The sequence below is a fragment of the Anser cygnoides genome, chromosome 2, assembly GCF_040182565.1.
Source record: "Anser cygnoides isolate HZ-2024a breed goose chromosome 2, Taihu_goose_T2T_genome, whole genome shotgun sequence".
Classification (NCBI taxonomy): domain Eukaryota; kingdom Metazoa; phylum Chordata; class Aves; order Anseriformes; family Anatidae; genus Anser; species Anser cygnoides.
Window position 1 is genome coordinate 87,661,075 of NC_089874.1, and position 13,007 is coordinate 87,674,081.

Below are 13,007 nucleotides of genomic sequence, written 5' to 3' on the forward strand. Positions count from 1 at the left end.
TGTCAGTATCCCAGAACTAGAAGAAGTTATCTGGGATATCGTTTCAATGAACTCCAGATTCAGGAATCTCTCCAAGGGTTTGGTGGCATCTAGATAGCAAATGCCACTGTCAAGAGAACATTTGAAATGTCCTATAAACTTCATTCAAAGGCTAGAAAAACACAATGAGAAATGGCGTCACTCTACAAGAGCAAATATTTTCAGAGCGTGTTTTACTGTCAAACTCAAGGAGATCAGCGTTGTATCAAACCTGATTTATTCCAAATAAAAATACTCCGTTGTGTGATTTGCACAAAGTTGGATAAAGGCCATCTTCCCCCCCCCCCCCCCCCCCCCCCCGCTTTGAAGTCTTCATGAAAAATATGACTTCAGTGGGAGTAAGACCACAATAATTTCTTCTTTATTACTGTTTTTCTCCATCTCTGCTGTTTTAAAGTGGGTAATTCTGTTCATTCTGTCAACATTCTTAATAACATACTATACTTTAAAAATTACTATTTTGGGAATCATGGTGGTTTTTGGCAAGAACTAAGAGCTGCTTTTGGACTATAAATCTGATCGTTTGTTAAAAGTTAAAATGACAAGACATGTTAGTGTAAATTTAGACCTAGATGGGGTTAAAGAGAGTAAGTAGGGCAAGTTCAGCAGCTTTTAATGGACTGTTATTAGACAGACCCCTGCAAAGTCAAATACAAGTTATGTCATTCTGCTTCATAATTTTCAACCGGCAAACTCTGGCTGATGGGTGACTTCGTGCACTCTGATCTATGCTTTCCCTGTCAACGATACGTTTCCCATTTTGGCACTCATCTCTCTTCGTTCACTCTTATTTTGGCCTGGTAGAGAATAAAGTGTTACTGTAACTAGAGTTAAAAACTTAGGTAATTCATGGATCTAATTTTCTTTGTCAAGTTTTTTCTTTTTGGAAAAACTGGAAGAAAAGGTACAGTGACCAGTAGTGTACATATCGACATGCAGAATATGACCAGGGTTCTTACTCCAAAGTTCTTGCATGAGTTACAGCACCTGCAGTGAGTCTGCTCTGTGGGATTCCTTTTTTTATTATTTTTTTTAATCTCCTTTTCTCCAGAGATGATCTTCATATGGGCTGCAAGTCTCTCATGTTCTGATTATGCTGGATTTACTATGCGTGTGAGTTAAGCCTGACAGATTCTGGATGAGTCAGATCTATTGCTAATGTGATTTGCGCGTGGGAGTGTGTGCGGGCATTCAAGTTCCTTAATGACTTGGAGCCTTTGTTCCATCAAGGCAAGAGTACAGCAAAGCTTGACTAAGTACTGTTAGTGCTCCTTCTTTGTCCGGATATGATTTCTGAGTTGAATCAGAAGACACATCTGCGAAGACCTAGATATTTCACAGCTTTGCAGGTGAATGAAAGGGGAGTGGCTGTGGCACTCCATCCATTCATTTTGCTCTGGAACATGTGTCCACAGGTGTCTGTCTGTATGGGATGTTGTGTTTGGGTGGGCTGCGTCTGTGAAGTTTCGAATACTTCCATTTGGGACAGGCAGGAAACTGCTGATTTCTTTCATTCCTTCATTCGTTCATTCTTTTTTCCTCCTGAGAATTCCCAACTTTTGTTTTGTTTTTACTTTGCTCAAAAGAATACTGTGGTTTGAAAGACTTATACATGAAATGCAGCATCAGAAGAGTATTTCTATTGATTTCATGCTCCTTATGACTACAGCTTAGCTTAATAATTGCAATCTTTCCATGTCAATTCTTTAATCCAGCAAATCAGCTGGATTTAATGAGACCACTTTCCTTATCTGAGGACCTCTTCAGCTTGGAGGGAGAGATAAGTGGTGATATTATCTAGCTCCCATTAGAAGGAGAAATGTTAGTTTTTGTAGAAGGAGCATAGGGTTGTATATAGCAGCTGTCTTAACCTTTCATTCTTGATTCACCTCCTGAAAGTGGGATGTATTTGCATTAGGTGTGTTTTGGAGGAGGGGAAGAGGGGGGAGGATATCCGTATAGCCTCTCCCATCCCCAGTTTGGTATGAAGAGTTATGACATGATTTCTCTCCTGCTACCAGTTAGCAACAAAAGCATAATATGTTTATGGATTACTTAAAACACTATTAGACAAATTAAAGTTTACTTCTACTGTACATGATGGTGGGAGCACTGACATGGGGTGAAAATGTACCCTCGTCCCTAGAAGTGCAGCTGACATGGCCCCACCATCACCAGTAAAACTCACGTATGCCACCTGCTCTAACTTGGGTTATGATGTCTGCGTAGCAGGTGCCGAGGATGGCTGGTGAAACGGTGCAGAGTAGAAGTGTTTGTATGCCTATTAGTGTCATTTGTGCCTTTCCAGGTGAACCACAACTGCCATTGCATCTTATGTAAAATCCTGGGCACCTAGGCGAGTTCAGTAGTCAAATAACTTTCCAAATACCCTGGACAGCCGTGAGAGTGGTGCCCTCATCTGTGTTACCATGGAGGCTGTTAACTACGTATGCACCCTCCTCTGTGTCCCCACTGGATTTTATCATGCTGGCTGGGCACACCAGTTACTCCAGTCCCATAGTCTAACATATAGGAGTGCTGCTTCCAACTACTATTTATCAGTAAATTTAGTGAAGATTTCTGGAGAACTTCCACTAGCATTTACCTATGGTTTTGTTTATCCACTTACAAAAGGTGTGCTTTTGTTGTTATTTTTTAAATTAACATGCTGCTGGGCAAATCAAATGTACCATGGCTAAGTCCTCCCTGATGTGTGCAAGTGTTTGTTATCAGATAGGGAAGAAGAGCAGTTTGGAAAGTTAGCTTGTCTCTTGTCTTGCCTGGCCATTTTCATGGAAGTTTTTGTCTGGTTGAAACAGATCATCATTTTCAAAATTCATTTGAAAGGAAAGGGTGGGAGACAGGCAGAAAGCACTGTCAACTTAGTTTGTCATCTTTAGCAAATGGTGCTAAAACAAAGGAAAAGTAAAGTTAAACCTGCTTATATACCTCCAACTTAAAAAAAAAAAAAAGTTTTTTTTTTTTTTTTTTTTTTTCCTTCCAGTCAGTCTTCTGGTTTTGGCTTCATTTACTATTCCTATCAGATTGGTTTGGTATAGGCTAACTCAGAATAACAGCAGCAATTAGCTTGGTACTCATTCTTCCCACAACACATACTATACCTTGTCAAATGAGGGTGCCACCAGCTACAGGAACATCAGGGTTACCATATCAAGAGGTATACAGGAAATAAGACATGAAGTTGTAGAAATCCAGACTTCACTGGTTTGTTTCTCTGTGTGCGTATTTTCCCTAATTCACTAAGGTGAATTCAAACTATGTTTTCTGTTTTGTCTAAGTACTCCTTAAGAATAAAAATAAATGTGCTAAAGCTTTTGTTTTTCTAAAATAAAATCTGAGGATTTTATGTGGAAATATAAATCTTGAAATGAGTGGTAAGGGGACAGTGGGTGGGCTAAAGCATGTATAGAAGGCACTAGTACTGTCAGGTTTGTTTAGAAAAATGGAGGTATATAGCTTTCTTTGTAATGTTTCAAAGCATAACAATTCGGCTTCTCATTCTGGTGTAGTGAGTGCATACATAAATCACTACCACACTGCATCTTAGAGATGTGATGCTTGTAGTTGTCTGTACAGCTTACTGTATGGTAACTCCTGTAATTAATTGTCAGGGTGAATGGCTCGGAATGCTTTGTCATCAATGTGTATGGATGGCAGGTAGTTGGACTGAGGTGTTCAAGTATTCTGTGGTACATAGTAATATAAAAAGTAAAACTTGGGCCCCTTCCAGGATTTAAATTTGTCCTTGACTTTCTGAAAAGCGGTAGGCAAATAAAACAGTGATGCAATGCAAGTTTCACCTACCACCTTGGACTGTGAAATTGGAAATGACTTTGCATACTGAGTTTCACTTGATCCCTATGTTATGGAGACACCAGATAAATTTGCTGCTGGCAGCTTCTACAGCAAAGTTTGAGGTCACTGAATTTCATGGAAGGGTGTGTGCGTGCGCATACAATATACACTCTTTATTTAAAAGAAAATAAATAATAAAACCCTTAAGTTCTTGGTGATAGGGAGCAGGGGATTGGTGAGAAAGTTAGCATGGTAACCATGAACCTGGATCTTCCTTGTTCTTCCTGCACGTGTGATGTTTCCCTGTTATACAATGTTTTTAGGCAGTACTGTGTGTGCATTCAGCAGACTTCTGGAGACTTTCATAGGTCAGAAAAGCACAGGGAGAAAAAATTGCAAGCACTTTCAATCATCAACTACAGTCACTTTATATAAGTGAGTAAACATAGTGGAACAATGACTCTCTTTGCCTCATTCCTATGATTAGGTTCAAGGGTGAACTGCTGATTGCTAGTGTATTTGTTCTGTGCTGTAGGCATTCTCAATCAAGAAACGAATGCTTAAATTAGATGGTCTGTTACTGTTTCTTACTTCTGAAGTACCTTTTTGTTGAGGTGTTGAGAGCAGGAAACTGATATGTGATTCCTGTCTTGCTGATTCAAGATAGCCGTTGGTTGATTGGTAGTATCTTTTTGTTTGTTTGTTTGTTTGTTCCAGTTAAGAAAAGAGGTCATTTTCTGAATGTTTATATTGTCTTTGTGTTTTTGTGTTTCTCACAATGGATTAACATCTTAGGGAGATGCATTGTTAAGATCACTTCTTTAAAGTACCTAAAGTTCTGAGACATTAGACAGCGACTGCATTTTTCTCTTGAACTTTCTGGTTTATGGAAAGATGAAAGATCACCAAAGTTTCGTGCACCTGGATGTTGTCATGAATTTCACTTAGGCCAAGATCCCAGCCCACGTTTGAGGCATATTTAATTTTAGTGGTGGTTAGGGCACCAAGGAAGATTTTTACAGTGAGGATTTTTCTCAGATTCATGTCGCACGGATTTTGTTAATTCTTTGATAAGTGTTCCTCTTCTCTCATTCTTAGCACCACTGAAGCTGCCAGTTATTTTAAAGAATTATTTTTTTCTTGCTTCTTTCTATTTGATTCTTGTTTACCATTGTGCAGTTCAGTGCCTTACATTTCTTATTTATTGTCTTGAAAGACAGGTGTTTTATTACGGCTATAAATGTCTGAGAATTGCCCATGAGCTTACTCTTCAATACTTATTTCTTTTTGTTTCATTATCTCCTAGGAGACTACAAGGTAGACCCAGGACCCCTCTCTGCTAGGCTCTTAACAAACACAGGACAGAGCTGGTGGATGATTACAGAGGGATGGTGACTAAAAGGTAGGTGAGAGACTGCATTTTGTTCAGTGGGTAGGTGCTGTCATGGGGAGATTGTAAGATACTATCTGGAAAAAGACTGAGACACAACTTTGTAGACCATTATAAGTATTCTGCCTTTCTCTCCTCCCTAAGCCAAAGAAATGGGAGAAACAGAAATGGGAAGAAAGCAGGAAAAAGCAGAACCTGCAATTCTCTTTCTTTTTCACCTCTCTTAAAATAGGCTTAACTTTGAAAAGGGAAAATGTAAAAACGAGGATGTTTGTTTAAAGAAAAAACTGAAAGAGCAACTCTAAGAGTAAAATATTCGTAGGTGGCAGAGACTATTTCAGGATGCTCTTTTGAAGGCTGCACAAAAATGCTGACCATTTGTCTAAAAAAGATTTAGGAGAAGGGAACCTGTATAGCTAAATGACAAGGTAGAGGAGACTATTAAAAGCAAGAAGTTTTTTCAAAAAGCTGAGTCTGTGTTCAAAGGAGGAAAATAGACACACACCCTGCCCCTAAAAAAAAAAAAAAAAAAAAAAAAAAATCAAAAACAACAACAACAAAAAAAAACCAACTAACCAAACAAAAAAAAACCTATCATGCTAAAAATGGAATTAATAATATATATTTTTTTTCCAAATATACCAGTACCAGGAAGCCTGTTGAAGACCTTGTGTGGCTTGCATATAGAGACATTATGAAATGAATGATCCAATATAAAGTCATGGCAGAAAGCTAAATAATGTGTATGCATTCACCACTGAAAAGTATGGTGTGGTTCCTGTTTTGGAGCACTTCTTATGGAACTCTTGTGAGATTGCCTCCATCAACTGAAAACGTCTGTTAGGAGAGGCTGGAACAAATTGCGTGTTCCCAATTTGACAGGACGAGATGTAGCTTGCCCAAATTTTTAAGCAATTGAAGGGTGAAATAGACCAGCTACAGAGTGTGACGTGCAGCCTCTTGCTTTATGTGAGAGCGTTGACCTGCCCGAGGGTTGGGGTGCTCTGCAGAGGGATCTGGATAGGCTGGACTGATGGGATGAGGCCAGCTGTATGAAGTGCCAGGTCCTGGTCTTGGGGCACAGCAACCCTATACAACGCTACAGGTTGGGGGAAGAGTGGCTGCAAAGCTGCCTGGCAGAAAGGGACCCGGGGGATATTGGTCAGTAACAGTCTGATTGTGAGCCAGGAGTATGCTCAGGTGGCCGAGGAGGCCAACAGCATCCTTGCTTGTATCAGAAATAATGTGGCCAGCAGGAGTATAGGGAAGTGATTTTTCCCCTGTACTTGGCTTGTCTGCACCGTGAATACTGTGTTCAGTTTTTGGCCCCTCACTACAAGAAGGACATTGAGGTGCTGGAGCATGCCCAGAGAAGGGCAGTGAATCTGATGAAGGGTCTAGAGAATGAGTCTTATGCAGAGCAGCTGAGGGAGCTGGGGTTATTCAGCCTGTAGAAGAAGAGGCTGAGGGGAGACCTTATCGCTCTCTACAACTACATTAATGGAGGTTGTAGCAGGGTCAGGATCAGTCTCTTCTCCCAGGCACCAAGTGATAGGACAAGAGGAAATGGCCTCGAGTTGTGCTGGGGAGGTTTAGGTTGGATATTAGGAAAAAATCTTTACTGAAAGGGTTGTTTTTACTGAAAGCATTGGAGTAGGCTGCCCAGAGAAATGGTTAAGTTGCCATCCCTGAAAGTATTCAAAGGACATGTAGATGTGGTGATTAAGGAAATGGTTTAGTGGTAGACTTGGCAGTGCTAGGTTAATGGTTGGACTTGATCTTAGAGGTCTTTTCCAACCTAAATGATTCTATAAAGTGTCACAGCAGCAGCAGACTTGAAGATGCCTAATTTGATGCCACATTTTAAAAAGCATTCAAATGTGATCTGGGAACCTAGAAACCGGTAAGCCTCTTGTTTAATTTGAGTAGATTAATTGAAAAAAAATAGATTAGTGGGTGTGTTAGGAATGGCACTAGATAAATATGATGGAGATACAGGGAAAGCATTGATTTCTTTAAACAAAATCTTGATGAAGAGATTTAGAGACAGGCTAATGTTAGCCTTCGACTACTTGAAAGGGTGCTTATAAAGATGATGGAGCATCTGCAGTGTTCTTAATAGTAGCAAACCATGTAACGGGAGGAGAGGGTCAACTTGCTTAGGTTACAGATTGAAATGCTCTAATTGGACATTTCAGGAAAATCATTTTCAATAGAAAGGTAGTACAGCTGTACAGGAGAGGGGGATGGATCTCTCCTCATGGAGGTTCTCAAGTCTCAGCTGAACAAAGATATAGTTTACGTGCTCTATTTGTGGCTTTTAGTAGTAGGTTGGACTGGATGGCTCCCAGAGATCCCTTCCAAACAGCAATTTTGTGATTTGAAGTCAAGTCTTGCTAAACTGCTGTGGTCCTTTGGATGATTTAACAGGAATGCAGATGAAAGAGACTTTATGATGTATTGCTTTACTTATATTTGAGAAGGCATTCAAAGTCCTTGCAAGAAGTTTTTGAAGGATCTAGATATGCACAGGTTTGGTGGGAGGAGTGCCAAGTGTATAAATAATCGGTTAAAAGACTGGAAGCAGAACACCAGGAAAAAATGTGATCAATTCTCATAGAAGCTGGAAATCACCAGTGGATTTCCACAGAGATCTCTGTATAGGGGGATCATTAGATTCCTAAGTGGCTTGGAACAGAAGCTGAGGGGTGATAACAAAGTTTGTTTCAGATATTGCTTTATTCAAGGCAAAAGAAAGTAAAAAGAGGGGGCAGAATGAAACACTGCAGAAGAAACTTATAAGACTAAGTGACCATTAAAATGGTAGACAAAATTCAAGGTTGGTAACTTTTTTGGGGTGGCCTTTGCATATCAAGAATGAGATCTTGCTATTAGAAGCAGTAATTTAATGTAAAAATCGTCTGTCAAAAAGAGAATTTATGTCAGAAGTAGCTCTGAAAGGACAGAGATCAAAATATCATTAGGCCATTCTTAATCTGTAGGGTATTTGTGTCTGAAATATGGTGACAGTTCTGATCTTCTATCTCAGAAAAAGTGGAGTGAAACTGGAAAGAGAAAAGCTCATCAAGAATAAGTCAGGGCAACAAAATGAAGAAGGCATCAGACAGCTTCTGTGCAAGAACAACTGAGAGTGTAGATGAGAGCCTTGCAGTTGTAAAAGGGATGCTGGCCAGATGATAATGGCACAGGTCTATAAAATCAAAAGAGATGTGTGGATGGGAAATAAATATTCACTGCCACCTTATTTTTGTATTGGAGGAGATATAAGGTGAAACAAGCAGGGAGTACTTTCAAAACAAGGAAAAGATTTTCTTTGCACAGTGTGCAAGTCAGGTCTGGAATTCCTTGCCACAGGATGTTGTGCCTACTGCATGGTTATAAAGAGCTGCTGAACAAAGCTAGAAAAGGGAGAGGGGAAGCATACATGTTTCTTCTAGGTAAGGCACTTGCTCATCTGCAAATTGTAGAAAGGTGTGCATTATGTGTTTTGGGGGGTGGAGAGGAGGAGAATATTTCCACGTAATTGCTCTGTTTTTCACTGTTGTCTGGACATCTGTATTTGGCTATTCCTGGGGACACGGTAGCAGGTCTGTGTGATCATTCCACGTAGGCTAAACATGCAGCCCGGCCTGCTGTGGCAGTTCTGATGAACTATTTTATAAATAGTAAGGTTGCAGGGTGCAGTCCCAGAAAGGAACTCTGTTGTTAGAATGAATTTTAAAAATATTAAGCTGTTATGTAATTTGAGGTCTTACGCTGAACTGAGAGACTTTTCCCTTGCTGTAAGATGAATGCTTATTTTGGCACTTGATGAATTACAATTCAATTAGTCTTAATATGTTCAAGCTGTTTCACTGAGAGTTCAGTTCCTAGTCCAAAAATCTTTATTTTTTTTTTTCCTGACTGCATTCCCTGTAGAGTCTGTACTGCATGTCAATGAGGGAGGAATTAGCAAAACCACCACCAACAAAAAACTACCACCTTTTCTCACTACTGTCTCTTAGTGGCACTCATTTCTGGGTAGAGATGGTGGACTTTACGGGGCAAGATAAGCAAGGTGAAATGGGTAAGCCTAGAGAGAGTATAAAGAGAATGAGAAGAGTGCTAAACTCAAAGATACTTTTGTGTTTGCATATTAATAGGAGAGGCAAAATATTGGAGTTATATTTTGATGATCAGCAGGGCAAGGATAAAAATGATAGAGTTGCATAATAATAACAGTTGAAGTGTCCCAAACTGATAGAGGTGCTGAAGAGAGAGGGTTGTGGGAGAAGATTAGTGGAAAATAGCTAGATTGAATTGAAGGAGTTAAATGGGAAGAGGTAAGCAAATATGAGAAACTACTGAAATTTCTCAGGATGAGAACCAGGTTCTGCAAATTAAAGAAATGTCTTTGCTTTTCAATCAGTGGTTTACGGATGTGAGATAGATGGATCCATACCAGTAATAAAGAGTGTTTAAATTTGCTGGACTGGTATCTATATTTCTTCTGGAAAGTTTTCTGAGGGTACTTGAAATAAAAATGGAAAAAAAAAACAAACAAAAACGAACACATGAAAGGGGAGAACAATATTTTTTCATTGGTTTAGGGAGAGTAGTGGCTTTTGGTAAAGAATAATTTGGCTAAAATAGTAGCAGAAACAAAAATAAAGCAGATGAAATGGAGACTCAGAAGAATTCTAGGAAACATGGCCAGAATTTCTAAGGACAAAGAGCACGTGAATGTTTTAAATAGTGACATACTGAGTACTGAGGAAAGAGTATTTTTTGTGCCAGAGTAGGGGGTACAAGGGTGAGGTTTGGGATAAATGGAGGAGAATTGCAGAATAAGAGCAGTTACAAGAGAAAAAAGGAAGAGAAATATAATGTAGGCTATTACCAGTTAAAAGTACTGCTTAGGTCAGACATTTCCCAAACCATTTAATTCTTTGAGCTCATCCAGGTGAAGGAGTGTCCTTCCTCACACTTCTATCTTTCCTGGTATTTTCCTTGTAGCACTGTGTGTGTGGTGGCAGGAGGTTCCCCTTTGTGACCAGGCTCAGAGAATTGCATCAAATGAAGCACAAAAATGAAAGGCTCATTTGTGGTAGTAGTAGTTGGTGTTGTTTTTATGTTACAAGTAACCTGCATTGCTTCAAAGCAGCAACAGCAATTTCTGGGTGGAATGAAGGAGCTTCGTTCTCTTTCAGAAGCCCTGTGTCTGGTATGTAACGTATCGCAGGCCACTGAGCTGCAAACAGTTTTTTACTGAAGTGATGAATTGCGCTGTACTTGACTGCATAGAAGGTGAAGGAGGATCAGAGAGGGATGGATGAGGTCATTGTGTCTAATGGAAAGACCTTTTGTTTCTTGCTACAGAAAATGAGCGTCTTCACATTAAAGCCTGTTGTTAAGTTTCCAGGATTAATGGTATCTAGAAGCTGAGTTTTAACACCTGGTGTGAAACTAAATGGTCTTTGATTTATAATTTTAATCTCTCCACCCCCCCCCCCCCCCCCCCTAAAAATTCTAATTAAGACTAAGGTTTAACTTTTCCACACTGCACACTGGCATAACTGCACCTCCACCAGTCATACTTCTGTCTGCAATTGAGATGCTATTTTCAAGTATTCCAGGTATATCTCAATTGCCTGAAATCTCATGTGTTGCTTTCCCTTGTCTCAATTGTTGAAAATGTCAAAAGAATTTGCTGAAAAGGGCACTCTTTTGAGACCCTTTGAGTCATCTCTGTTGATACAGGTTTTTTTTTTTGTTTTGCTTTACTACACATGGTACACATGGTAGGTTTTTTTTTGTGTGTGCGCGTGTAGGAGTGTATAATCTGTTTGCTCTGGAAGCCCTTTTGCACAACACCACTGAAAGTGGCTTGAATTATATTTCACTCAGCTTCAGGTTGCATTTTTATAAAATATGGTGGAATCCACTGCTGGAAAACATGCAAGATTGACAGCCCTGGAAATTGAAAACCTTATTTATCTATGGACTAGATAATACAGCCTAGCTAGTACAAACTCTGTATCTTGGCAATATGGCTTATGATTAACCTGCTGAGATGACCTCTGCTTGATTTATTTACAGAGCATTGAAGGTATGCAAAGATTTTTGCACAGTGAGAGCCATGTTTCAATTTGTTTTCATAACTTTTTATATGATAAATTTATTAAATTGTAAATATAGGTTTATATCTTTAAAAAGCAAAGATCTATGAAATTTCAACTGGATTTCCCATGTAGAAAAGATGTGTTTATCTATAACTGCATTGATTAGTTGTAGAATTCTATATGGCTGTAGTGACTGAACAAATAAAAGATAAATGACATTTTTTATATTAAAAGAAGTTAACAATTTAAAAGCTAGAACGCATCAAGGTGACTTCAGCAATATAGATACTTCGCTAGGTCATCCTGCAGCTATCTCGTCATGGGGAAGGGGTATGTAACTGAGGAGAGAATTGGCCTGATAGGAAAGGGTGGACGTAACCTGTTGCTGCATCCAATCTTTTAGGACTCTACAGTAGCATGCAAGTTCCATCGTCTCTCAGTGGTGAAGCATGCTGAGGTAGAACATAAGAAACATGGCATGCTAGAAAGTTTCTGTTACTACTCCTTGAGAAGTTGAGTGTCATTCACATCATAAGTCTTTCTGAGTTATGTATTTCCTAACACTGATTTAAATTTATTATTTTTTTTACCTGTCCAAATACACACAATATCAGGTAGTTTATTGTTTTTTTTTTTTTGTTGTGTCCGGTCTTTTTTCCTCTCTGCCCATTTCTAGGTCAAATTTTGCATTTCATTAGTACACAAGAGCCCCAGTGGAAAGGCCTTGCATCCATAACATTTTCTTTCTTGGCTCTTCATTTTGGGTTCCAACAATTCCATTCCATAGACCTTTCTCATACCAGAATGATGCTTGCATCTCATTGCACTGCTGCTGCATAAGCTGACATTTTTCTGCTCTGACTTGATCATTCTTCAACACCACACTTACAGCCAAGGGGCAGGGTGTAATTGGACTTTATTTGTGGGATATTTTATAGTACTCGTGTTTTGCCTTGTCATTGTCAGAGGCTATTAGAAAGTTGTTTGTTCTTTTTCATGGTCATTTTCCTTTAGTTGCTTTTCCTTCTAGAGCTTTATGCATGAACTGTTGTTCTGAAAGTAGATTTAACATCACGTCTTTCTGTAGTAATAGGCAAATGTCTTCGAGGCAGAGAGTTGGTAAACAAGGGAGAAGGAATTTAACTGCAGCACGTTTATAGAAAAGCAGAAGGGTAGAGGTGGCAGGAAATAAGAGCATACTCAGTATCTGTGAAAGTCTGAGGAAAGAAATAAAGACAAATACAGGAAGGGAAAGATATCTTGGCATTTTGTTTGTGTTTAAATTAATACCCTGTCCTGAATACCCAAGCAAAAAGAGGTTTTAGTTGGCTCAGAAAGGAGAGGCACTGAGATCTATCGTGACTCCTACAGCTGAGTGCAGAAGTGTCAGTATGCCTTGATTTGTACGGGGGGTAATGCACTCCTTCACTCTGAGCTGGAGGAGTCAAGTTAGAGCTCCACCCTTGCTTAGGGCGTAGTGGAAGGTGGTGCCCACACAGTGGGAAAGCTGGTCATCTCTATTTAGGCACAAGAAGGAACGGGCTATTCCAGGAGAATTCACAGCATCGTGGATAAGGTTCTTATCCCGTGAGGAGATGCTTTGAGATCTGTTGTCTTCCAAAACTGAACTTGGCAATGGC

The 13,007-nt window shown here is 39.5% G+C and overlaps 1 protein-coding gene across 6 annotated transcripts in view; it reads left to right on the plus strand.

The window, feature by feature from the left end:
- The window catches only part of SEMA5A (semaphorin 5A), a 336,661-nt gene that overhangs the window by 75,905 nt on the left and 247,749 nt on the right, over window positions 1-13,007 (plus strand). For all 6 annotated transcript variants that reach the window (XM_048076435.2, XM_013182023.3, XM_013182027.3 and 3 more), the window contains exon 2: window positions 5,162-5,257. The gene's annotated coding sequence lies outside the window, so the exon portion shown is untranslated. The remainder of the gene's footprint in view (window positions 1-5,161; window positions 5,258-13,007) is intronic.